Consider the following 25926-nt stretch of genomic DNA (forward strand, 5'->3'; position numbering starts at 1 on the left):
TATAGATAAAATGTAATTAGAAATGCAGATACAAATTAAACAGACAGAGGACATAAATTAAATGAGCTCAAATATACAATAAAGTGAGGCATAATGATGCAATATGTACATAAAGCTATCCTAAATAGCATGTTAGCATTGATTAGCTTGAAGACATGCACTGACCACATATTCCTGATTTAGCACTCCACATAAGTCGATAACATCAACAAAGCTCACATTTGTGTATTCACACACAGCATAAATAGTTTGGTGGACAAAACGAGAGAAAGAAAGAGTGGCGTGAAACAAGAAAGTTGTACATGTAAACAAACGCCGGTGAGTTCAAGGACTGCCACCACACAAGTCGATAACATCAACAAAGCTCACATTATTGCATTCACACACAGCATAAATAGTTTGGTGGACAAAACGAAAGAAAGAAAGAGTGGCGTGAAACAAGAAAGTTGTACATGTAAACAAACGCCGGTGAGTTCAAGGACTGCCACCACACAAGTCGATAACATCAACAAACCTCACATTTGTGCATTCACACACAGCATAAATAGTTTGGTGGACAAAACGAAAGAAAGAAAGAGTGGCGTGAAACAAGAAAGTTGTACATGTAAACAAACTTCAGTGAGTTCAAGGACTGCCACCACACAAGTCAATAACATCAACAAAGCTCACATTATTGCATTCACACACAGCATAAATAGTTTGGTGGACAAAATGAGAGAAGAAAATAGTGGCGTGAAACAAGATAGCCCATCCATCCATTTTCTACCGCTTATTCAATTTGGGGTCGCGGGGGCCGCTGGTGCCTCTGAGCTACAATCGGGCGGAAGGCGACGTACACCCTGGACATGTCGCTACTTCATCGCAGGGCCACAAGAAAGTTGTACATGTAAACAAACTCGGTTGAGTTCAAGGACTGCCACCACACAAGTCGATAACATCAACAAAGCTCACATTATTGCATTCACACACAGTATAAATAGTTTGGTGGATGAAATGAGAGAAAGAAAGAGTGGCGTAGAACAAGGAAGCCCGGTGAGTTCAAGTACTGCCAGGATTAGTAGGACAAAACGACACTCGGCAAATACTCATCTGAAAAGCATGTTTAATATAATTAGTGGGATTGTCCTCCTAGAGCAGGGGTCTCAGACACGCGGCCCGCGGGCCAATCTCGGCCCACGACACGTTGTTTTGTGGCCCCCACCTTAATATGAAAGTTTAATGTTAGTGCAGCCCGCAAGTTTTATATGAATGGCGCATGACAGCGTTGTTATTTGGGTCCAAAATGTCTCTTTAAATGTTCTGGGTTGCCTACCCCTGCGTTGGTGGAAAAGCGGGAAATGAGTGAAAGCAACAGAGACGTTGCCTTGGAGACGAGGGTTTTCTTACGCTGCAGTCACACCACGACACCTCTCCCGTCCAAAGGCAAAACCTAGTAACTCACTTCTAGCTGATTTTGAGAAAACAAAGGAAAACCAATCTATCTTGATGCTGTCTTACAAAGATCTACAAAGTCATCAAACGTATAGATGTTTTCTTGAGCTTTCATTTTCTTGCCGATTGAGCCATGGATTGAATCTGCTCTCATGAACGTGTGCCCTTTCTCCAGATATTTTATCACAATCTCGGGTGGGCCCCATTCTGCGTTTGCACATTGGGCAAGAGCCGTGTACAGCGTCCAGTTTTTATTTTGACCTCCACAGTTATCTGCCCAAAAGAGTATGCAAGGGGAAGAATCAAGAACAATACATTTAGTGAAGGTGCTTGCAACGTCCTGGGCCAATCTTCCAAATATCCCCTCTTGCCATAATATCACATAATCAGGTTGACCGTCGGCCCCCATTCGTGCGAATGTCTCATTAAAGACAATAAGGCGACTGACAAAGAAGCTTCGACTGGTGCCTCGAGATACTAGGTTTTTCTCTTGTATCTACGCGGTTATGTGGTAGTTGCTAGGTCCTGCCATGCGCGTAACAGCTTACTTACGGAACAAATTACAATATCGCATACACTAATGTAAAGCATATCACCTAGGAACTCCAAAATTATTATCCGCTCAGTTTTGACCAACATTGAGTTACTGGGTTTTGCCTTTGGACGGGAGACCTGTCCGTCAGTAATAACAGTCCCCGATAACCTGGACCAATTCAAACCGTTATTTGTTGTTTTTCATTGTTTAATTTGCAGTGCCTCACACGATGAACACCACATATTTCTATACGATGCCCGGATTACACTCCGGGAGCCGTCACTTTTTTTGCGCTCGCTATCCAGGTACTTTCCCGGCTATTGTCCGACGACCGCCGTGTTGCTGTAGGGATAAAAAATCGGAACGACACACATTGCAGAAATAGCATTACTCTCCGTGCGTCGGCTAAATACAAATATACAAACCCCTTTTCCGTTTGAGTTGGGAAATTGTGTTAGATGTAAATATAAACGTAATGCAATGATTTGCAAATCATTTTCAACCCATATTCAGTAGAATATGCTACACAGACAACATATTTGATGTTGTTTTTTTGCATATCATTAAATTTAGAATTTGATGCCAGCAACACGTGACAAAGAAGTTGGGAAAGGTGGCAATAAATACTGATAAAGTTGGGGAATGCTCATCAAACACTTATTTGGAACATCCCACAGGTGTGCAGGCTACTGAGTGTTGTTAAAAGAAAAGGTGATGTAACACGGTGGTGAACATGCCCTTTCCCAACTACTTTGGCAGATGTTGCAGCCGTGAAATTCTAAGTTAATTATTATTTGCAAAAAATAAAAATAAAGTTTGAGTTTGAACATCAAATATGTTGTCTTTGTGGTGCATTCAATTGAATATGGGTTGAAAACAATTTGCAAATCATTGTATTCTGTTTATATTTACATCTAACACAATTTCCCAACTCATATGGAAACAGGGTTTGTACATGTAAACAAACGCCGGTGAGTTCGAGGACTGCCAGAATTATTAGGACAAAGCGGCACTCGCCAAATACTCTCATCAGAAAAGCATGTTTAATATAATTAGTGGGATTGTCCTCCTAGAGAAGCCCTATTAAAACAAAAATATATTTTTTCCCCCCCATCCTTTTCTATTTTCATACATTTTTGAAAAGCTCCAGGGAGGCACTAACTAGAGCCGCAGGTTGCAGACCCCCTGGTGTGTGTGTGTATAGTAAAAAAGCATGGCTTCACACCCTCCTCGTGAAAATACGTGAATTATTGCGCCTCGTTGGAGCGGCGAAGTGGCCGTTAAGCGGCGTCCGGCGGGGCGTCCCGTTCATCTTATTACCTTTAAACAGGGGGACTGGAAGGGGGTCTGAGTGTGACGCGGCAGGTGGAAACATGCTGAATATGAATCAGAGTGGGATATCACACACAAATCCCATCTTTCCCTCCCCTGCAGAGAAAAGAGTTAATCCTTCCGGGTTTACATTTGTTCTCCTCTCTGCCGGTGTATTCTTCTTCTATCTGACATCGTCCACTCCTGTGTTCGCCATATTTGAACAGGCGCCTTCCTCATCCCCTATGGCGAGCGCTCGCTCGGTTCTTACGCCGCAATCCCAGCATGCACTTTTCAATCTTCCGTATTGGATATAACACGGCGAGTTCACCCAAGGCCATCCAAGAAATAACACGTATAGTAAGGGATAGAGCTGGGCGATATATCGATATATACTAGATATATCGCGGGTTTGTCTCTGTGCGATATATAGAAAATGACTATATCGTAATATTCGAGTATATGTCATTTTAGCTGCGGGCAGACCTGGGCAAATAAATAGTTTGGTGGACAAAATGAGACATAAAAAGAGTGCCGTAAAACAAGAAAGTTGTACATGCAAACAAACTCCGGTGAGTTCAAGGACTGCCAGAATTAATAGGAAAAAATGGCACTCGGCAAATACTCTCATCAGAAAAGCATGTATACCGTATTTTTCGGTTTATAAGTCGCTCCAGAGTATACGTTGCACCGGCCGCAAATGCATAATAAAGAAGGAAAAAAACATATATACGTCGCGCTGGAGTATACTGTATTTTGTTGAATAGTTAATTTAAAACATCTTCTCACTCCTGCGCTTATCAAAGGCATGCGGTAAAAGTAAGCATGCGCTGATTATTCTAAAACATGGGTATCAAACTCTGGCCTGCCGTGTAATTTCATTTGAACCTTGAGGTAATCTCAAATTAAGATTAGAGCTGGCCCGCTGGTATTATACAGGGGCGGTGCTGCTGTAACGACGCGTTTGCCAACCCTCACGATTTACCCAAGAGACTCCCAAATTTCACTGCCCCTCCCGAAAATCTCCCAGGGCAACAATTCTTCTGAATTTCTCACAATTTCCACCCGGACAACAATATTGGGGGCGTGCCTCAAAGGCACTGCCTTTAGCGTCCTCTACAACCGGTCGTCACATCCGCTTTTCCGCCATATAAATAACGTGCCGGCCCAGTCACATAATATCTGCGGCTTTAACACACATGAATGAAAGCAATGAGTACTTGGTCAACAGCCATACAGGTCACGGTGAGGGTGGCCGTATAAACGACTTTAACACTGTTACAAATATGCGCCACACTGTGAAGCCACACCAAACAAGAATGACAAACACGTTTCGGGAGAGGATCTGCACCGTAACACGTGTAATACCCATAACCCCTTGCAGCACTAACTCTTCCTGGACGCCACAATGTACACCCCCCGCTACCACCAAACCCGGCCCCCCCCAATTTTTATTGAAATTTTGTTTGATATGCCATGGATATTTTTTATTATTATTATTAGGTTGATTGGCAACACTAAATGGGCCCTAGTGTGAATGTGAGTGTGGACGTTGTCTGTCTATCTGTTTTGGCCCTGCAATGAGGTAGCGACTTGTCCAGGGTGTACCCTGCCTTCTGCCCGAATGCAGCTGAGGTTGGCTCCAGCAACCCCAGATGGGACAAGTGGTAGAAAATTGATGGATGGATAATTTGAAACTCGACTTTGCATGTCACTATAAAGTTATATAAGCCTTGTTTGTTCAAGATTCAATGCAAAACTTGTTTGGATCCCTCTAAAAAGGTTAATTTGTTCAACCTTGGCCCGCGGCTTTGTTACGTTTAAAATTTTGGCCCACTCTTTATTTGAGTTTGACACCCCGGTTCTAAAACCTCTTCTCACTCCTGTGCTTACCAGAGGCACGCGGTAATAGTAACCATGCGCTAATTATTCTAAAACATTTTCTCACTCCGGCACTTACCAAAGGCATGCAGTAAAAGTAAGCATGCGCTAATTATTTTAAAACCTCTTCTCACTCCGACACTTACCAAAGGCATGCAGTAAAAAGTTGAGGGTGATATAAGGATACCATCATGAAAAGCACATTTAATAAAAAAAAAAAAAAACTTTATGGTCTTACCTTTACTTATAAGTGAAATCTATGCCAGCTCTTTCTGATCAAAAGCACCGATAACTTGTTTATAGAAGTCTTCCTTATCTTTCTTCAGTTTTAAAAGTCTCTCTGTCTGGATGGAGATCTACCTTTATTACCTTCTGCTTCGATTGGAAGTCCAGTTTAGAAAACTGCTATCAGACCGCTGCTATCAGTTAGCTCAGCTCCTCCAGTGTGTGCAAGGCGACGACAGAATTACCCTCGGACAACTCCCCCTCCCGTTCTGCTCCGTGGGTGATGTCTTTATTCCACCACTGCCATCCGTAAGTGTTATTGTAAAAATAATGCACTGGGTATTTAGGACTAGAACATGCTTTAATTCAGCCCGGTTGTTTACATAGCCAGCATAGATGTTACATCCTGAAAGGTCCGTCGTGCACCTGCCGCGTCATATCCGTCCCAGCACCGTCCCAGCACAATTCACGTCACTCATTTCACTTCTTCTGCAGCCGAGTAGTCGCAAGAAGGATCACTAGCGCCCTCTACCACTATGGGGCGGGAGTCATTTAATGACTCATATTTGACAGACGCAGCTACGGTATTGTGACGGTTACAAGCCGTTCTCTTGCGGGTTCCCAGGACCACCAAGGAAGGACATGGCTTGAGCAGTTTGACTTTGTTTATTTTTAAATAAAACCTCAGTCCAGGTCGCACTTCCGCTCCTCCTCTCCGCTCGCTCGCCGCCGCCTCCTCACCGCCATCTTGAGCTGGGCTCCAGCGTGCCCTGCCTGTCTGTCGGACCGTCGGCTCCACAGGTATATTAATAAAACATAGCTGCTTACTGTTCTTTTTAGCATACCGGTATTCAATAGCTTGCACCTTAAATCCTACTGAATAGCTCTTAATCTTCTTCCGTTTATGTGATTTCAGATTACCGGTATTGAAATCAGCCTCCCCCATTTTGAAAATGATGACAAGGGAAGTATCACCCGTGACGTCACGAGTTTGACCAGGCGGTAATACTAAGCATGCTGTCACGCCAGATTTCTTCTCCCTACAAAAACTTCCCCCCTCCCCCCATTTACTTCCGGGGTCATAATTAATACAGACATTTTGTTAACGCTATATTATAAAAATATTACGCTACATTATAAAAATACAGACGTTTTGTTAACGCTATATTATAAAAAAAATTTAAAAAACAATTTAAAAAACAATTTACAAACACAGGCTATGGGATGACATAAGATGAAACGTGACCCCGGAAGTAAACGCGTCATCCCATTTCTCCAAGGTACGGAAAACAGTCGAAAAAACGGAATATAACAGAGCTAATACGACTTGTGTGTGTAATGTGTTTGAGAAAATGGTGGATTGACTACCTAGGTGACGTCACACGAGAGCAAATAATAGAAAGGTGTATAATTCGCCAAAATTCACCCTTTTAGAGTTCGGAAATCGGTTAAAAAAATACATGGTCTTTTTTCTGCAACATCAAGGTATAGATTGATGCTTACATAGGTCCCCTTTAAAATTCCATTACGTCTTTTAAGGCGGTCTCTCATAACGTTTTTAGCATTCAATCAGACATTATTGTAAGGTTTTGTATTAGTGTTCCTAAAAATAGCTATACTGGCTCCCCGACACATTTTTTTCTTTAAATGTGGCCCCTGAGTCGAAATTATTGCCCATGCCTGCACTACAGGCTCTTCTCACTATTGCTTGTCTCCCATTCTCACAGAGAGATAAAACAAAAGGTAGTGACTTGATAATGTTAGCTGTGATGCTAGCGGAGAGGTGCGAGTGTTAATACGAGAGAGAAGGTGCGAATCTGGTAACAAATGAAGGAAGAATTAATTCCCAAGAAAAATCGTCCATCGTCTGGCGGTGGTGTGGCTTCAAGCGGGAAGATGTTGAACAGACAACCGGAATATGTCAAGTATGCGGCCAAAACGTTGCTATAAAAAGTAGCATTACTGCAAATTTGTAGCATCCGTTGAAAAGTCACCCGTGAGAGAATGAAGAGTGCTTGAAACTCCGCATGTCAACATCTCCGTTCGGTGCCACACCAAGAAAATGCCCAGGCAACCATTTCCACATCGACACCGTATGAAAAATATAGTCAACAACAGAGGGTGGTTACGTCCACTTTAACCTACTAAATAGTGAAGGACATACACTATTTGATTTTTTGATTTTTAATATTGAGATATTAATAAAATGCCATATCGCCCAGCCCTAATAAGGGGGTCCAAAAAACATTTTACATTTTTTTGAAGGAACCTCGATTCCTTTTTGGAACGATTTATAATTGATTTTAAAAAATGTATGTAATTTTCTTTTGCAACATTTAAAAAATGAGCTGATTATGATAACCAGTTAATTTGCTATCATGACATTAAGGTGCAGTTGCAATTCCAAGACGCTAGATGGCAGTAGTGTATAGTTTATGTTGTTTTTTTTGTTGTTTTTTTTTGTTGCGCCCTAAATGTTTTCACTCGGGGTGTCAAAAAAAAAAAAAAAAAAAAAGATATATATATATATATCTTTTTTTTAATTTATTTATTTATTTTTTTTTTTTTTTTTTTTCAGAATATACAACATTTTTAAAAGATGAAAAAAAAAATTCAAAAAGAAATATATTTTTTTATTTTTTTTTATTTTTGTTTTAGTCTGTCCTGTCCAGCCACTTGGACAAATCATATTGTTGATGTAGACCAGAGGTGTCCAACTCATTTTAGATATGCCATATACATGCTACTGATTAGCATTAGCCATTTTACGTTACGACTTAAAATCAAGTGTTGGGAGATTTGCAAACGTTGGTTTGAGCTTAAATATCAGTTTGAGTTTAGAGGCATATTGGTTTTCCAATCAGTGTTGGTTGGAGTCCAAATTGTTCCGCGTGTGTGTGATTTTCAAGAAACTTGAGGTACTGAACAACAACAACAACTGATGTAAAAGCCATGACATCATTGTTCTAACTTACATGGAAAGTTCTCCCTGTGCAAAGCGTGCCAGCGCGGACTGTGGTTGTGACATACCAGCTATTTTTCTTGACTTGAATGCACCGTCTGCCGATTGGATATTTAACCTCACGACCCCCCCTGTCTCAGCGTCTATCTTATAAAAGCAGGCATTCATCTGGACGACCTACTCTGTCACCGTGACAACCCGTTAGCGCGACAAAAGACGCTATGTGTGTGTGCGTGCGGGGGGGGGGGGGGGGGGACAACAAATGTTTGGTTTTCTCTGAATTTGTAATTCATTCCACCCTCATTTTTAGCCTCTGATTTAACATATAAGTTGGTGGCAGTAAGTGTGGAAAACTTTATTAAAAATAAGCTATATATACATACACACACACACACACACACACACACACACATACATATACTGTGTATGTATATATATATATATATATATATATATATATATATATATATATATGTATATGTATATGTATATGTGTGTGTATATGTGTGTGTTTGGGGAAAAAAATTACAAGACGACTTCATCTCTACAGAACTGTTTCATGAGGGGTTCACTCAATCATCAGGAGATTTTGATTGAGGGAAGTTTTACTATATATATATATATATATATATATATATATATATATATATATATATATATATATATATATATATATATATATATATATATGGTAAAACTTTATTATGGGGAACACATATTCACCATTAATTAGTTGCTTATTGGCGTGCAAATTAGTAACTTATTGGCTCTTAATTAGTCACTAAGTACATATTAATGCCTTACTCTATTATACAACCAGTAAGCCATTAACTAAAAGTCTTCCTTCAATAACCTCAGAATTATTGCTTATTAATAACCCTAACTCTAACCCTTATGTACCCTTAGTGTCCAAATAACTCTAAATTAAGTCTTTGTTACTTTAATAAGCAACTAATTAATGGGGAATATATTCCCCTTACTAAGGTGTTACCATATATACACATATATATATATATATATATATATATATATATATATATATATATGTATATATATATATATATATATATATATGTATATATATATATATATATATATATATATATATATGTATATATATATATATATATATATATATATGTATATGTATATATATATATATATATATATATATATATATATATATATATATGTATATATGTATGTGTGGTATATGTATATATACTGTATATATGTATATATGTTAACATTATATGTGTATATTTATATATATATGTATATACGTGTGTATATATAACATTCATAAATATATGTTCGTAGATATATGTATACACATATATACATACAAATGTGTATGTATATGTATATATATGAATATATATATTTATATATGAATATATAGGTGTATATATATACACATATATATATATATGAATATATATATGTGTGTGTATATATATATATATATATATATATATATATATATATATATAATGTATATATATAATGTATATGTATATATACTGTATATACACATATATACACACATACATGTATGTGTGTATATATGTATGTATGTATATGTGTCTTATCACTGGAGGACCAGGACGAGGACGCTAAGCTAGAGCTCTTGAATGTAAACAATGAGGGGACGCATTGATACAAATATGGACTGGAACGATACCGATATAATATCGATACTTGGCGGGTACTAAGATGGTGAGATCGATTTATTTTTTTAGGAGCCCTTGCAACCCATTTTGAAATAGTTTTAGTATTATTTATATGCCAAGTATTGTATCGTTATTGTAGGATTTTAGGCCTGGTAAGATAATTCCAACTAATGTTGCAGTCTTAGGTTGAGTGTGCATCTTATTAGGGTACACTTATTCATGATGAAAAAAATAAAGCGATTTATTATGATTGTCCTATAATTGAAATAATTTAATCCTTCCACAGCCCTAAATCTGTATATGACATAACCGTCACGTTTTGTTCACATAGTTGAGCACAGGTGTGGATTTGAAGTTTTTTCGCGATCTTTCAGTCTTTCGCCGGTCGCTAAATATGAGCACTTCCCCGGCGAGCTCCGGCCGCCGGCCATTAGCGTCACAAATGTGACAGTGACGTGCGTCTGGCAGGCATGATAAGCGGCAGGTGTTGTTGTTATGATTATTAGTGAGAGAGGAGTCCCTGCGGCAGCCCAGGTGGGTTTGAATGCCCTCCACCCGTATTGATTAGGCTGCGGGCTGACTGATGGAGAGCGAGATACGGGAGAGCACACATCAATACAAAACCTGTGGCCCAGCTTTGGAGCACACGGGGAGAGAAATGCATTGTACTTTGTTCGCCAAAGCTGCAGCAAAATAAAACAGGTTTTGGAGCTTTGCGACTTCACGCCATCACTCAAAAATGTGATTTGATTTTTTTTTTATTTAATTCCCAGTGGGACACTCTGTGCCATTTAGCTTGTAAAAATAAAAGAAAATAATGCCTTGAAATAAAGTGATTCGATAATACAAATATTGAACGTCAAGGGAACTTTATTTCAAGTTTTGTACGAGGGGACTCGTTTTGAGTGAAAGGACTTAAAAAAAAAAAAAAGATAAGCAACACCAGTGAGATTTTCGTACGGAATTAAATGGGTTATACTTGTATGGCGCTTTTCTATCTTCAAGGTACTTTAAGGGCTTTGACACTATTTCCACATTCACCCATTCACACACTAATCCACACCATATTCGCCAACTTTGAGACCTCCGAAATCGGGAGATTGGGTGATGTCGACAGGGTGGGGTTAAGGTGGGAATGATATATATTTATATATATATATATATATATATATATAAATAAAATAAATACTTGACTTTCAGTGAATTCTAGCTAGCTATATATATATATATATATATATATATATATATATATATATATATATATATATATATATATATATATATATATGTATGTATGCACATATGCATATGTATGTATGCACATTTGCATATGTATGTATGTATATGTACGTATATGTGTATATATATGCGTATATATGTATATATAATATATATATGTATGTACGTGTATATATGTATATATTTGTGTATATATATATGCATGTGTGTATGTATGTATATATGTATGTGTGTTTTGTATATATGTATATATGTGTATGTATATATGTGAATATATGTATGTATATGTGTATGTATGCGTATATGTAAATGTGTATGTATGTATGTACAAATGTATGTGTGTATCTATGTGCATATGTATATGCGAATGTATATGTATGCATATATGTATACATATGTATATATATGATTGTATGAATGGGTACATATGTATATACATGTATGTACGTGTATATATATGTATGTACTGTATGTGTACATATGTATGCATGTATGTATGTATATATGTATGTGTTTTTTCTATATATATGTATGTATATATGTGAATATATGTATGTATATGTGTATGTTTGTGTATATGTAAATGTGTGTGTGTGTATGTATGTACGTACGTTAGGGGTGTAACGGTACACAAAAATGTTGGTTCGGTACGTACTTCTGTTCAGAGGTCGCGGTTCGGTTAATTTCCGGTACAGTAAGAAAAAAACAAAATATACATTTTTTGATTAGTTATTTAACAAATTTGCTAAATCTTCCACCAAAAATAATTTTCTTAGTGGAATATTTGATGTGAAGTAATCGGAAACTTGGATAGGTCAATAATTCCTAATAACATTGATTTTGATTCAATATTATGTTTTAAACAATGACAGTTTGAAAAAAAAAACAGCTTTGTTTTATTAGTAAACGTTGCAAGTTTTTCTAAATTACATTTAGCCTTTAAGATTTTTTATTTCACTTTTGTTTATGTTTTTGTTTATTTTAATAGTTTTTTTTTAGAATGTGCCGTGGGCCTTTAAAACATTAGCTGTGTGCCGCAAATGGCCTTTGGGGCACACTTTTGACACCCCTGCTATAGATAATAAAAAATAAAATCTGATAAATCTATGGATACAAAGCAGAGCCTGGCGACGCATGCGCAATTATCATAACTCTCTCGCTCTCTCTGTCTCTGCCCCGCCCTCACGGATGTTAACGCTGTGTGCACCAATTTTTTTTTTTTTTTTTAAAACCCTTCTTAACCTTGAACGTACATTGAAAATACACAAAACCATAACTTAAAATGCCAGACATTCGAGGCATTTAAGAAACTCCGCAAAGAGGAAATATCCTGTGAAAAGAGGAAGTGTGGTCAGTCTATCGTAGCCCAGTCGTTGCTAGCATGCCGTGTGTTGTTGTTTTTTTGATTGATTGATACTTTTATTAGTAGATTGCACAGTACAGTACATATTCCCTACAATTGACCACTAAATGGTAACACCCCAATAAGTTTTTCAACTTGTTTAAGTCGGGGTCCACGTTAATTAATTCATGGTGCCTCGGTGTGCATTGTTTACACAACGTGCGGTGCGCTACTTATATGACCATGTCGTTCGGTTCACCTGCGAACCGAACCGAAACCCCCGTACAGAAACGGTTCAATACAAATACACATACCATTACACCCTTAACGTACGTACATGTAGTTACTTTGCATGCAGTCGGCTTTCGACCCCCGGCCAAATTTCTTAAGCCCAACGCTGCTCCCCAGTCAAAAAGGTCTGGACCCCCTTTATCTAGAGTGTGATGCAGAATGAAATGTTGCAGTTGAGACGGTCCACTCGACATAAAAGTAGGACTCATGATGAAGAATCCAGTCAGTATACATTTACGACTGCAATCACAGATGAGAGAGCGTCTTTCCAAGGAAATGTGCGTGTGATTGATGGCCCACAAAATAGCTTGTGACATTTTCGCCAGTAAACGCAGCCTGGATCCATTTAGGGTTTTGAAGTTTGGGAGCGGCTGCTTTTTCGACGTTCAAAAACTTCCCGCTCGCTATTCCGCCTTCTTCTCGCCTGCATTTGAAGGATTAGAACGCGCCGCGCTCTGAAATCGTCTCGTCGGCCTGCCAGCCTGTGATAAGCACTCCCTGCATCGATTAGATCTACCTTTCTTTTTTTCCCCCCTTAATCTATTCCACCCCGGCAGGCTCGGGCAAAAGCGACGCGACTCTGCCGCAGCGTCACCAGAGGGCGGACCTTGTTCTAGTCTTTGTTTTCCCGCCTAAGATCGTGCAACGTCCGCCTTTTTTTACAAGTCCCCGCCGCGGGCACACCCTTCCGGTTCGTTTTGGGTGAAGGACGAATGGAGGCAAAAAGGAAAATGGCCTCCTTTCAGTCGTCACGTTCACTCAGGCTGCGGGTGAGGGAGGAGTGAAGTGAAGTATATTTATATAGCGCTTTTCTCTAGTGACTCAAAGCACTTTACATAGTGAAACCCAATATCTAAGTTACATTTAAAGGCCTACTGAAATGAGATTTTCTTATTTAAACGGGATAGCAGGTCCATTCTATGTCATACTTGATCATTTTGCGATATTGTCCTATTTTTGCTGAAAGGATTTAGTAGAGAACATCGATGATAAAGTTCGCAACTTTTGGTCGCTAATAGAAAAGCCCTGCCTGTACCGGAAGTATGTGTGCGTGATGTCACTGGTTGCAGGAATCCAAACATATTCATATATTTTTTAAAGGGAGCCACCAGCAGTAAGAGCAATTTGGACCGAGAAAGCGGCAATTTCCCCATTAATTTGAGAGAGGATGAAGACATTTGTGAATTAGGATCCTGATAGTGAAGGAATAGAAAAAAAAAAAAAAAGCGACAGCTCCGGGCGACGCCAGTGTGAGCGTTTCAGATGTAAATAGACACATTTATTAGGATAATTCTGGAAGATCCCTTACAGTATCCCAGTGGTCCCCAACCACCGGTCCGCAGAAGAATTTTTTATTTAAAAAAAAAAAAAAAAAACCTCCCTTTTTCATGACAAAAACGTCCCTTTTTCATGACAAGGAAGAAAAAAAATAAAAATTACACACCCACCCCTACCGGGCCGCGGGACAAATTATTAAGCGTTGACCGGTCCGCAGATACAAAAAGGTTGGGGACCACTGCAGTATCTGCTTATTGTTTTGATAGTGTTTTAGTGAGATTTTAAAGATTGTAAAATATTGTAAAGACATACCTCGAGGTCGGATGGCTGGGGTGAACACGAAGTGTTTTAGAGAGAAGCCGAGGAGCCAAGCTCACAGCTGCCGCTGCTGCAGAACGATGAATAATCCAATGATGTCTCCGGTAAGATATATAGCACAATTTCCCCATCCAAAAAAATGCAGGTTGACGTAGAGAAATCATGTTCGCTTGACCGCTCCGCTTCACAACAAATAAAGAAACATCGGCTGTGTCTCGGTGCTAAAGGCAGCTGCAATATCATTATGTATACGTATTGTTGCATTTGAACAACTGTATTGTTGATAATAGAGGTAAACTATTGGTTTTGTTCATGATCAATAGCGCTTTTTCTATTGGTATTTGTATTGCTCCAGTTTTAGTGAAAAAATGCTCATTGTCATTACTATATTATTACTTATTTTGCTAACTGCTTATTTGCTATCACTTTTACGATCATATTTGTACATATTGTATGTGCTGGTGTTGTTCTATTGTTGTTGTTGTTATTGTTGTATTTGCTGTTGTTGTTTTTGTCTCTCTGTCTAATCCCCCTCTTATCCCCACAATTTCCCCCTCTGTCTTCCTTTTTTCCTCTTTCTATCCCCTCCTGCTCCGGCCCGGCTGCACCAAATGATAATATAAATACATTTAACAAAGTCAAATTCAGATAAGGCAACAAGAGAAGTATCCTACACTTCTCTTTTGTAAAGTAAATCTGAACGGCCGATATGGGCATCTACATCAACTATATGATTTGCCTGAGAAGCTGGACAGGTCAAAAAAAAAAAAACAAACAAAAAAAGACAGCTGCAATACACCGCTTTCCACCAACAGCATTGTTTTTTATAGTCTCCATTTTTAAATGAACAAACAGCAAAGGATTCAGCAACACAGATGTCCAAAATACTGTGTAATTATGCGGTTAAAGCAGACGACTTTTAGCCACGAGTGGTGTAGCTGCTAATATTTCCTGACAGTCCGTGACGTCACGCGTACGCGTCATCATTCCGCGACGTTTTCAACAAGAAACTCGCGGGAAATTTAAAATTGCAATTTAGTAAACTAAAACCGGCCGTATTGGCATGTGTTGCAATGTTAATATTTCATCATTGATATATAAACTATCAGACTGCGTGGTTGGTAGTAGTGGGTTTCAGTAGGCCTTTAAACCAGTGTGGGTGGCACTGGGAGCAAGTGTGTAAAGTGACCTGCCCAAGTACACAACAGCAGTGACTAGGATAACGGAAGTGGGGATCGAATCTGAACCCTCCAGCTGCTGGCACGGCCAATCTACCAACCGAGCTATACCGAGGAGGAGGGTTTAACGCAGAAGTCACCAACCTTTTTGAAACCAAGAGCTACTTCTTGGGTACTGATTAATGCGAAGGGCTACCAGTTTGATACACACTTATATATATATATATATATATATATATATATATATATATATATATATATATATATATATATATATATATATATATATATATATATATATATATATATATATATCAAATGTTCCTTTGACGGAAGTTTTTTTGTAGAGAATAAATGATGGAAAAAAAAACACTTAATTGAACGGTTTAAAACAGGAGAAAACAGGAAAAAAATGAAAATTAAATTTTGAAACATAGTTTAGCTTCAATTTCAAATCTGTAAAATTCAATATTCAACCAAAAAAAATAAAGAAAAATACTAGCTAATTTGAATCTTTTTGAAAAAAAAAAAAAAAAAATTATGGATCATTAGTAATTTTCCCTGATTCAAAATAATTTTAGAATTTGATGACATGTTTTAAAATAGGTTAAAATCAAATCTGCACTTTGTTAGAATATATAACAAATCGGACCAAGCTGTATTTCTAACAAAGACAAATCATTATTTCTTCTAGATTTTCCAGAACAAAAATTTTTAAATAAATTCAAAAGACTTTGAAATAAGATTTAAATTTGATTCTACAGATTTTTTTTAGATTTTCCAGAATAATTTTTTTGAATTTTAATCGTAATAAGTTTGAAGAAATATTTCACAAATATTCTTCGTTGAAAAAACAGAAGCTAAAATGAAAAATTTAATTAAAATGTATTTATTGTTGTTTACAATAAAATAAATAAAAAAAACTTGAACATTGATTTAGATTTTTAGGAAAGAATAGGAAGGAATTTAAAAGGTAAAAAGGTATATGTGTTGAAAAATCCGAAAATAATTTTTAAGGTTGTATATTTTCTCTAAAATTGTCTTTCTGAAAGTTATAAGAAGCAAAGTAAAAAAAGAAATGAATTTATTTAAACAAGTGAAGACCAAGTCTTTAAAATATTTTCTTGGATTTTCAAATTCTATTTGAGTTTTGTCTCTCTTAGAATTAAAAATGTCGAGCAAAGCGAGACCAGCTTGCTAGTAAATAAATACAATTTAAAAAATAGAGGCAGCTCACTGGTAAGTGCTGCTATTTTCAGAACAGGCCAGCGGGCGACTCATCTGGTCCTTACGAGCGACCTGGTGCCCGCGGGCACTGCGTTGGTGACCCCTGGTTTAACGGAACGCTAAACGGGCTCGCGGGCCAACGCCTCGATGTCGCTTCGCCTTCTGGTTGAACACATTTAGACGCAGCAGAGTGGTAAAAAAATGGCGTAGTGCACCTTTAGCTCGTTACCGGCGTCACGTCCAATAAGGTTCCTCGCCGCACGCTGACTGCCTGGGGAGAGAAGAAGAAGAAAAAGAGGGCGTTAACTTTATTTTTGCGTCTATCGACATGTCAATGCTTCTTTGCTGTGGTAATTAGGGCTGGGCGATACGGCCTTTTTTAATATCTTGATATTTTTGGGCCATGACAGGATATATATCTCGATATTTTGCCTTGAATGAACACTTGATACATAAAATCACAGCAGTATGATGATTCTATGTGTCTACATTAAAACATTATTGTTCATATTGCATTAATATATGCTCATTTTAAATTTTCATGCAGAGAGGGAAACCCCAACTATTTATTAAACAGTTATTAAGCAGTGGCACAAACATTCATGTCATTTCCAAAACAGAAAGTGCAAGATTGTCAGAGACATTTTAAAACAAGCTATGAGTGCACTTTTGTGCATGATGTCACTAAGATGACATATCAAGACAACACTAAATTAAAGTGCACTTTTTGTACTGAACGCCACTACAATAGTTTAAGACAAAGAAAGTGCACTTTTGTGCATGATGTCACTAAGATGACATATCAAAACAACACCAAATTAAAGTGCACTTTTTGTACAGAACGCCACTACAATAGTTTAAAACAAAGAAAGTGCACTTTTGTGCATGATGTCACACAAGATATTTCAATAACTGTCCAATAAAAATGAGCTTTATAATAGGAAATCAAATAGTGTATGTCCTTCACTATGTGGTAAGTTACTGCGGACATTATCTCATTTTGTTGTTGACTATTTGTTTCATATGGCGTTGATGCAGAAATGGTAGCCTCAGCATTTTGTTGGTGTGGCACCAAACAGAGATGTTGACATGTGGAGTTTCAAGCACTCTTCATTCTCTAACGATGGGGTATGGAACCTTTTGATGAATACATCTGGCTCTCAGATAAATCTTAGCTGACGTTGCTTAACACGATAATTATAAATAATTCCGCTAGTAATCACCGTGCTAAAAATGACGTTGAAAATATAAAACATTCTCATGCATTTTAATCCATCCATCGGTTTTTAACCGCACTTGTTCAAGAAGTCGCGTTAATAGTTTTTTGATTGATTGATTGAAACTTTTATTAGTGGATTGCACAGTACAGTACATATTCCGTACAATTGACCACTAACTGGTAACACCCGAAAAAGTTTTTCAACTTGTTTAAGTCGGGGTCCACGTAAATCAGTTCATGGTAAGAAGTATTTGATTTATTATTGGTTAGCTTCAGAATAACAATGTTATCAAAAAGAATAAGAGACTTATTATACTGTAAACATGTTGGGCTTACTTAAAAATGCACACATTTAGTTGTGTTCAGTGTTAAAAAAATATTATATTCCTCTCCCGGAAATACATTTTAAAATATTTGGCTTTCATGGCTCTCTCGGCCAAAAAAGTTTACGACCCCTACTCTAGCGGGTGACTTTTAAAATGATGCTACATATTAGCAGTAATGCTACTTTTTGTAGCAACGCTTTTGCCCCACACTTAACAAATTACGGTTGTCTGTTCGACATCTTCCCGCTTGAAGCCAAACCACCGCCAGATGATGGACCCCCTGCTGTTTTTCTTGGGAATTAATTCAACCTTCATTTGTTACCAGATTCGCACTTTCTTTCTCTCGTATTACCACTGCTAACGTTACCCATGCCGCTACCTCTCTGCTACGCGAGGGCGTATACATGTGTGAAAAGGTGCGCTTCTTTTATGTCTCTGTGAGAAGCAGAGACGACAGAGTGATAAAAGCCTGTAGTGTAATGCCCGCAGCTAAAAGCAACTACGTGAGAACGTATACTCCAATATCCCGAGATAGTCATTTTCTATATCGCACAGAGACAAACCTTGCATTACCCTAGCTGTAATGCACTTTTCAACCACTTGTGGCAGTAATGACAGTATCCAACAAACAGAAGACGTCTGGAGCTAGTCATAGAAGTTTCTTAAGCGCAAAAATGATGACATAAGTGGTGAATCAGTATTTTAATTTACCGTATTATTAAGCCGCAACAACTATATTTTCGAAGAAAAAAAATGTTTTCCCTCATATTAGCCGCACCCAACTATAAGCCACAGATATATGTTGGAAAATGAGTTATTTACACAGAAATATTTAGCAAATATTTACCTACATTAATCGTTTCCAAAGGGTTTCTGTAACGCGGCAGTAAATGGGCTGATCAAACAAAACAGAAGTCATCGTCATGGACCCACTAGCTGTGCAAGCTAGCTCTCCAATCGGCTAAACCGACACAATAACTCCACAGTTTACAAAACAAACCATACAAAAAAATGCCGTTGTAAGTTAACAATACTAACACAGACACTGGTAAACGTGTTAACATTTGAGCTAATGCTAACGACGCTATCTTCATTACAATACGATGGCACATAAAAAATGGTTTAGTAAGTAAGAATTGTTTTAGTTATATTGTAAAAGTTACAAGCGTTGCTTGGGGTGATGAATGAAGAATGAGCCTAACGAGTAGGAATGCTATGGATGGCTTGAAGACGTAGTGGCGCTTGTACTTCTGGTTCAAATCTTTAAACAGCATTGACACTTGTAGGCCCTTGTGAAATTAGTTGTTCACACATAAATATTTTGTAAATGTTTATTTACATACCTTATTTGTTTCTAAAAGGTGTCTGTAACGCGGCAGTAAAACGGCCGAGGAAACAAAACAGAAGTCATTGTCATGGACCCACTGGCTGCGCAAGCTAGCTCTCCAATCAGCTAAACCGACTCAATAACTCCACGGTTTCCAAAACAAACAATACAAAAAAATGTCATTGTAAGTTAACAATATTAACACAGACACTGGTAAACGTGTTAACATTTGAGCTAATGCTAACAACGCTAGCTTCATTACAATACGATAGCACATAAATGGTTTAGTAAGTAAGAATTGTTTTAGTTATATTGTAAAAGTTACAAGCGTTGCTTGAAGTGTTGGATGAAGAATGAGCCTAACGAGTAGAGAAAAACGAGTAGAAATGCTATGGACGGCTTGAAAACGTAGTGGCGCTTGTACTTCCGGTTCAAAGCTTTAAACAGCATCAACACTTGCAGGCCCTTGTGAAATTAGTTGTTTACACAGAAATATTTTGTAAATGTTCATTTACATGCCTTATTTGTTTCTGAAAGGTGTCTAATATGCGGCAGTAAAATGGCGGAGCAAACAAAACAGCAGAATTCGTCATGGACCCACTAATTAATAACGCTAACAGACACTTGTAAACGTGTTAGCATATGAACTAATGCTAACAAGGCCAGCTTCGTTACGTTACAACAGCCCGTACAAATATGCGTGAAAACACTCCTGCACACATCACACATGGGACGGTGTAGTAAATAAGAATAGTTTTAGTTGTATTGAAAAACACACAAACGAATGATGATTGAAGAATCCATTCAAGTGAACGCGCCACGGACGGCGAGAAGACGGAACGGCACTTGTACTTCCGGTTGAAAGCTGAGTCTACACGGATGGGCAATTCAGCCCCTGCAGACGCCATAGCACAAACAATATGATTTGATTGATTTAGATGTATTGGTCCCCGTGGGGGAAATTCATTTTCACTGCCGTACATTTAAACATATAGACATTGCACATCACAAAACAAAAATAACAAAAAGACATCATACATGACCAACACATTTACAGGCTTTATCAGACGGGTCGGCCAGGCCTGCTGTTTAGGGCGGCTATAGCTGCAGGGATAAGGCTTTTCCTGAGGCGGGCCCTCCGGAATTTGATTGTTCTGTACCTGCGCCCTGATGGTAGTGGGATTATGTATTTATCAATCTTATTCAGTTTTTTGGTTTGTTTTTTAACGGTTGGCATTAAGGCCGTCAGCAAAGAAAAATTCATAAAATAGCTGCACCGTTTTATTAGCCATAGGGTTCAAAGCGTAGGAAATTAGTAGTGGCTTATAGTCTGGAATTTATGCTAACCTAAATATTAGTTGTATTATTTGTATTAATTCAATTAAAATGTCTATTTTAGCACTTCGTGATTGTATATACATGTCTTTTTCATGTCTCTTCTCCTGCAGTATATTTAGTATTTTTGTAATCAGTCTGCCCTAAGCCTTGATAATCTTTGTGATGAACACATGTTTTAATATCATTTGACAAGCCTGTAAATAGGTTAGATATAATTATTGAGTTTGATACAAATCAGGAGTCAGGTTACAAATTTAGCGTTAATATTTGAGTGGGGATCCGTGCCCTACTGTAGTGGGAAATCTATAAATACCCCCGGCTGTCCTCTCTCGTGAGGCCTGCCGCTAATCATTTGTGACAATAAGTAAATAATTCAAGTTATTTTGCTAAGTAGCGGGGCTGAGGGCGCGGCGTTTAGAGACTTTTCAACTGTGTTTACATCGCTGTCGGGACGCGCGTGTCAAAGCAAAGCGCGCCGCCTTTTCACGCCCGACTGGAGCCGCCAAGAAGCAACACAAACATGTTTTATTATTCATGCGCTCAAAATTCACCAGCCTGCTCCTGACTAGTGTCGATTCGACAAGTTTTAATTCTTGCTGCTCCTTTCCTGACACACTTTAATCGTGGCGGCCCGCAGTAGACTCCACAACCTGCTGATGAACACATGATAATGGGACTGTCTTTGTAAGGGAGACGGAAGTTTTTTTTTTGTATTTTCGAACAGATTTCTTAGAGGTCTCCCGACCCGATATTGATATCGGATATCAAGTCAAGATATCGATCTGATATCTGCGTAGAAATAAGTATCGGTTTAAAGGATGGTAGTTGATGCAATATATATATATATATATATATATATATATATATATATATATGTATGTATGTATGTATGTATGTATATATAAAGTTTATATATGAATGTATGTATATGTGTGTGTGTATATAACGTTTATATATATGTAAATATATGTATGTACAATAAAGTAATAGGCTGACAATACATATTTTCATATCATTATTGTGTTGTAAGAGAGCACAGCTTGCGGGTTCAATGTGTACAATTGCATATCTTAGATTCTGAGGCGGCAATATTTTAATACAAGTATAGACTGTGGTGTGTTATTTATAAGGAGATATGTCTTGTATTCTCACACAGATAACAGAAATGGGAAAAATTTAGGGAAACACATTTTTGTCATCCTGTTCATAGTTGAGATGATTGTAACTAAACGGAATGTAGGTCAATTTTATATGTAAAAAAAATATAGGTAAGCACGTTAAATTATGAAATGAGTATGACATTTTTTTTTGTATGAACGATGCATGGGTTGTTTTTTTTTTAGTTGTAGTTTTCCCTTGACTGTAAATATTGTTTATTAAAACATTAAGTTCAAGTTAAATTAGCAATGATTGTCACACACACATTAGTTGTGGCGAAATTATTCTGTGCATTTCACCCATCACCCTTGATCTCCCCCTGGGAGGTGAGGGGAGCAGTGAGCAGCGAGGGTGGCCCCGCCCGGGAATCATTTTTGGTGATTCAACCCCCAATTCCAACCCTGGATGCCGACTGTCAAGCAGGGAGGTAATGGGCCCCATTTTTATAGCCTTTGGTATGACTCGGCCGGGATTTGAACTCACAACCTATCCAGGGCGGAGGATAATAAATCATATAATTGAGTGAAACTATTGCAATAAAGTTTCGCCATTCACATTTGAACCGATACGGTACCGATTCCCGGGCCAAGCTGGACACAGTTGGGACTCCCCTAGTCTAGAAAGCATCTTTGTGTGTACCTAATGAACCAACCTCGTGAATGTAGCCAATAGGCGAGGGTTTATGTTCAAGTCCTGTGCCCGCCTTAGTCCTCGGCGAGCAGTTTAAAGGCCCACTGAAACCCACTACTACCGACCACGCAGTCTGATAGTTTTTTATATCAATGATGAAATATTAACATTGCAACACATGCCAATACGGCCGGTTTAGTTTACAAAATTGCAATTTTAAATTTCGCGCGGAAGTATCATGCTAAAACGTCGCGGTATGATGACGCGTACGCGTGACGTCACGCATTGTAGAGGAAATTTTGTTCCAGCACCGTTCCCAGCTATAAGTCATCTCTTTTCATCGCATAATTCCACAGTATTATGGACATCTGTGTTGCTGAATCTTTTGCAATTTGTTCAATGAATAATGGAGACGTCAAAGAAGAAAGGTGTAGGTGGCTGTATTGCGGCTGCCTTTAGCAACACAAACACAGCCGGTGTTTCATTGTTTACATTCCCGAAATATGACGGAGAAGCTTTACTATGGAACAGAGCGGTCAAGCGAACACGGTTGGATTGGACCACATACACAAAGTACAGTGTAATATGCAGCGATCATTTTCAAAGATCGTGTTTCGAAGAGGGTCCCCTGCGAAGGGCAGAGATGGGCATCGCCACCACCCGTCGACTGGTGCTGAAGAAAGGTGCGTGACAGACCTTCAGGTTGTACAGGTACGACCATATTATCTCACTAAAACACTAGTAACACAATAAGCAGATAAGGGATTTTCCAGAATTATCCTAATAAATTTGTCTGATAACATCTGAATCGCTCCCACTGTATAGTCTTTATTTTTTATTTTTTATTTTTTTTGTAGTCCTTCACTCTTACTTTCCTCATCCACACATCTTTCATCCTCGCTCAAATTAATGGGGAAATCGTTTGCTTTCTCGATCTGAATCGCTTTCGCTGCTGGTGGCCATGATTATAAACAATGTTCAGATGTGAGGAGCCCTACAACCCGTGTCGTCACGCGCACATCGTCTGCTACTTCCGGTACAGGCAAGGCTTTTTTTATCAGCGACCAAAAGTTGCGAATTTTATCGTCGATGTTCTCTACTAAATCTTTTCAGCAAAAATATGGCAATATCGCGGAATGATCAAGTATGACACATAGAATGGACCTGCTATCCCCGTTTGAATAAGAAAATCTCATTTCAGTAGGCCTTTAACCTCCGAGCGGCAGCAACCCAGCGCTGGACTCCGCCGGGACGCGGCGAGTGAGTAAATGTGAATTGTTCAAACTGCACGGAGTCGCCTCAAACGCCGGCCGGCGTCGTGTAATCAGTATCCAAACCGAAATAAACAGGCCGAGCGCCGCTTTTGTCCTCCTCGGTGATGGAGTTGACCGCCGCCCGGGAGTGACGCCGCGCTAAATTGATTTTTCGCCCCGGCGCCATGTTGCCAAAAGCGCCCGGGTAAACGCTGTCAATACCATAAAGCGCCGCCTGGATTAAAAACGCGTGTATTGATCGCCGGCTGCCACTGCTTGTGCGGCGATCATGTTTGATTGCCCACCGCGTTTGATATTGATTCATTTCCGTGCGTTCCTGCCACAAATACATTTATTTTCCAGCCCGCCCAGTTTCGAATGAGTGGAGTGTTGTGCTCATGTTGTCATTGGACGCATTTAAAGCAACATTACGTAATAATCAGAGCAGCTTCAAGGCCATTGTGAGGAAAACTTGGCCAAGAATGACTCTGCGCCTTATTTAACCTACTTTTCCTACGCTTTGAACCCTGCGGCTTATAAAAACGCTGTGGCTAATTTGTGGATTTTTCTTCAGTAACCACCATAATGTTTTATAATCTACAAATAACTTTCAGAGACTGAAAAGGTGTTGTAATTTGTGCTATGGCGCCACCTTTTGGAGAAATTTGCTTACTGCTGGTGCTGGGGGTTGAATATGTACTTCCTGTCTTGTACTTCCATCTCCGGTGTTTCTACTCGAAATTACTCGTCATTCATCAGTCCAAGCAACGGTCGTAAGTTTTACGTATATATCTGTGGCTTAACCAGAAGTATATCCCCTTTGATCATTTGTCCATAGCGTTTTTACTCAAAAGGATTCTTCATAACTCCAAGACAATAACAAATAGTTTTCATTGAAAACCGACAGACACTGAAAAGGTGTGTTACTGTTTGTACTATGGCACCATCTTTTGGACGAGTTTTCTCACAGCAGGTGCTGCTTTTGTCCTTTGAACTGGCGATACAACCGTCCATAGTGTTTCTACTCAAAAAGAATCTTTATAACTCCAAGACGACAACACATAGTTTTCATCGAAAACCGTCAAACATTGAAAAGGTGCGTTACTGTTTGTACTTTAACGCCATTTTTGGACGAATTCACTCACAGAAGGTGCTGCTTTTGTCCTTTGAACCGGCGGTACAACTGTCCATAGCGTTCCTACTCAAGGATTCTTCACAACTCCAAGACAACAACAAATAATTTTCATTGTAAACCGACAGACACTCTAAAGGTGTGTTACTGTTTACACTATGGCGCCATCTTTTAGACGAGTTCCCTAACAGCAGGTGCTTCTTTTGTCCTTTGAACCGGCGGTCCAACTCAAGGATTCGTCATAACTCCAAGAAAACAACAAATAGTTTTCATCGAAAACCGACAGACACTCTAAAGGTGTGTTACTGTTAATACTATGGTGCCATCTTTTGGACGAGTTCCCTCACAGCAGGTGCTGCTTTTGTCCTTTGAACCGGCGGTACAACTGTCCATAGCGTTTATACTCAAGGATTTTTCATAACTCTAAGACAACAACAAATAGTTTTCATCGTAAACCGACACACTCTAAAGGTGTGTTACTGTTTGTACTATGGCGCCATCTTTTGGACGAGTTCCCTCACAGCAGGTGTTGCTTTTGTCCTTTGAACCGGCGGTACAACTCAAGGATTCGTCAAAACGCCAAGACAAAAACAAATAGTTTTCATCGTAAACCGACAGACACTCTAAAGGTGTGTTACTGTTTGTACTATGG

At 38.6% G+C, this 25926-nt stretch overlaps 1 protein-coding gene across 2 annotated transcripts in view; it reads right to left on the reverse strand.

The window, feature by feature from the left end:
• The window catches only part of LOC133559525 (cadherin-11-like), a 171246-nt gene that overhangs the window by 65030 nt on the left and 80290 nt on the right, over positions 1–25926 (reverse strand). For both annotated transcript variants that reach the window (XM_061911370.1, XM_061911371.1), the window contains exon 2: positions 17107–17162. The gene's annotated coding sequence lies outside the window, so the exon portion shown is untranslated. The remainder of the gene's footprint in view (positions 1–17106; positions 17163–25926) is intronic.

The sequence above is a fragment of the Nerophis ophidion genome, linkage group LG09, assembly GCF_033978795.1.
Source record: "Nerophis ophidion isolate RoL-2023_Sa linkage group LG09, RoL_Noph_v1.0, whole genome shotgun sequence".
NCBI lineage: Eukaryota > Metazoa > Chordata > Actinopteri > Syngnathiformes > Syngnathidae > Nerophis > Nerophis ophidion.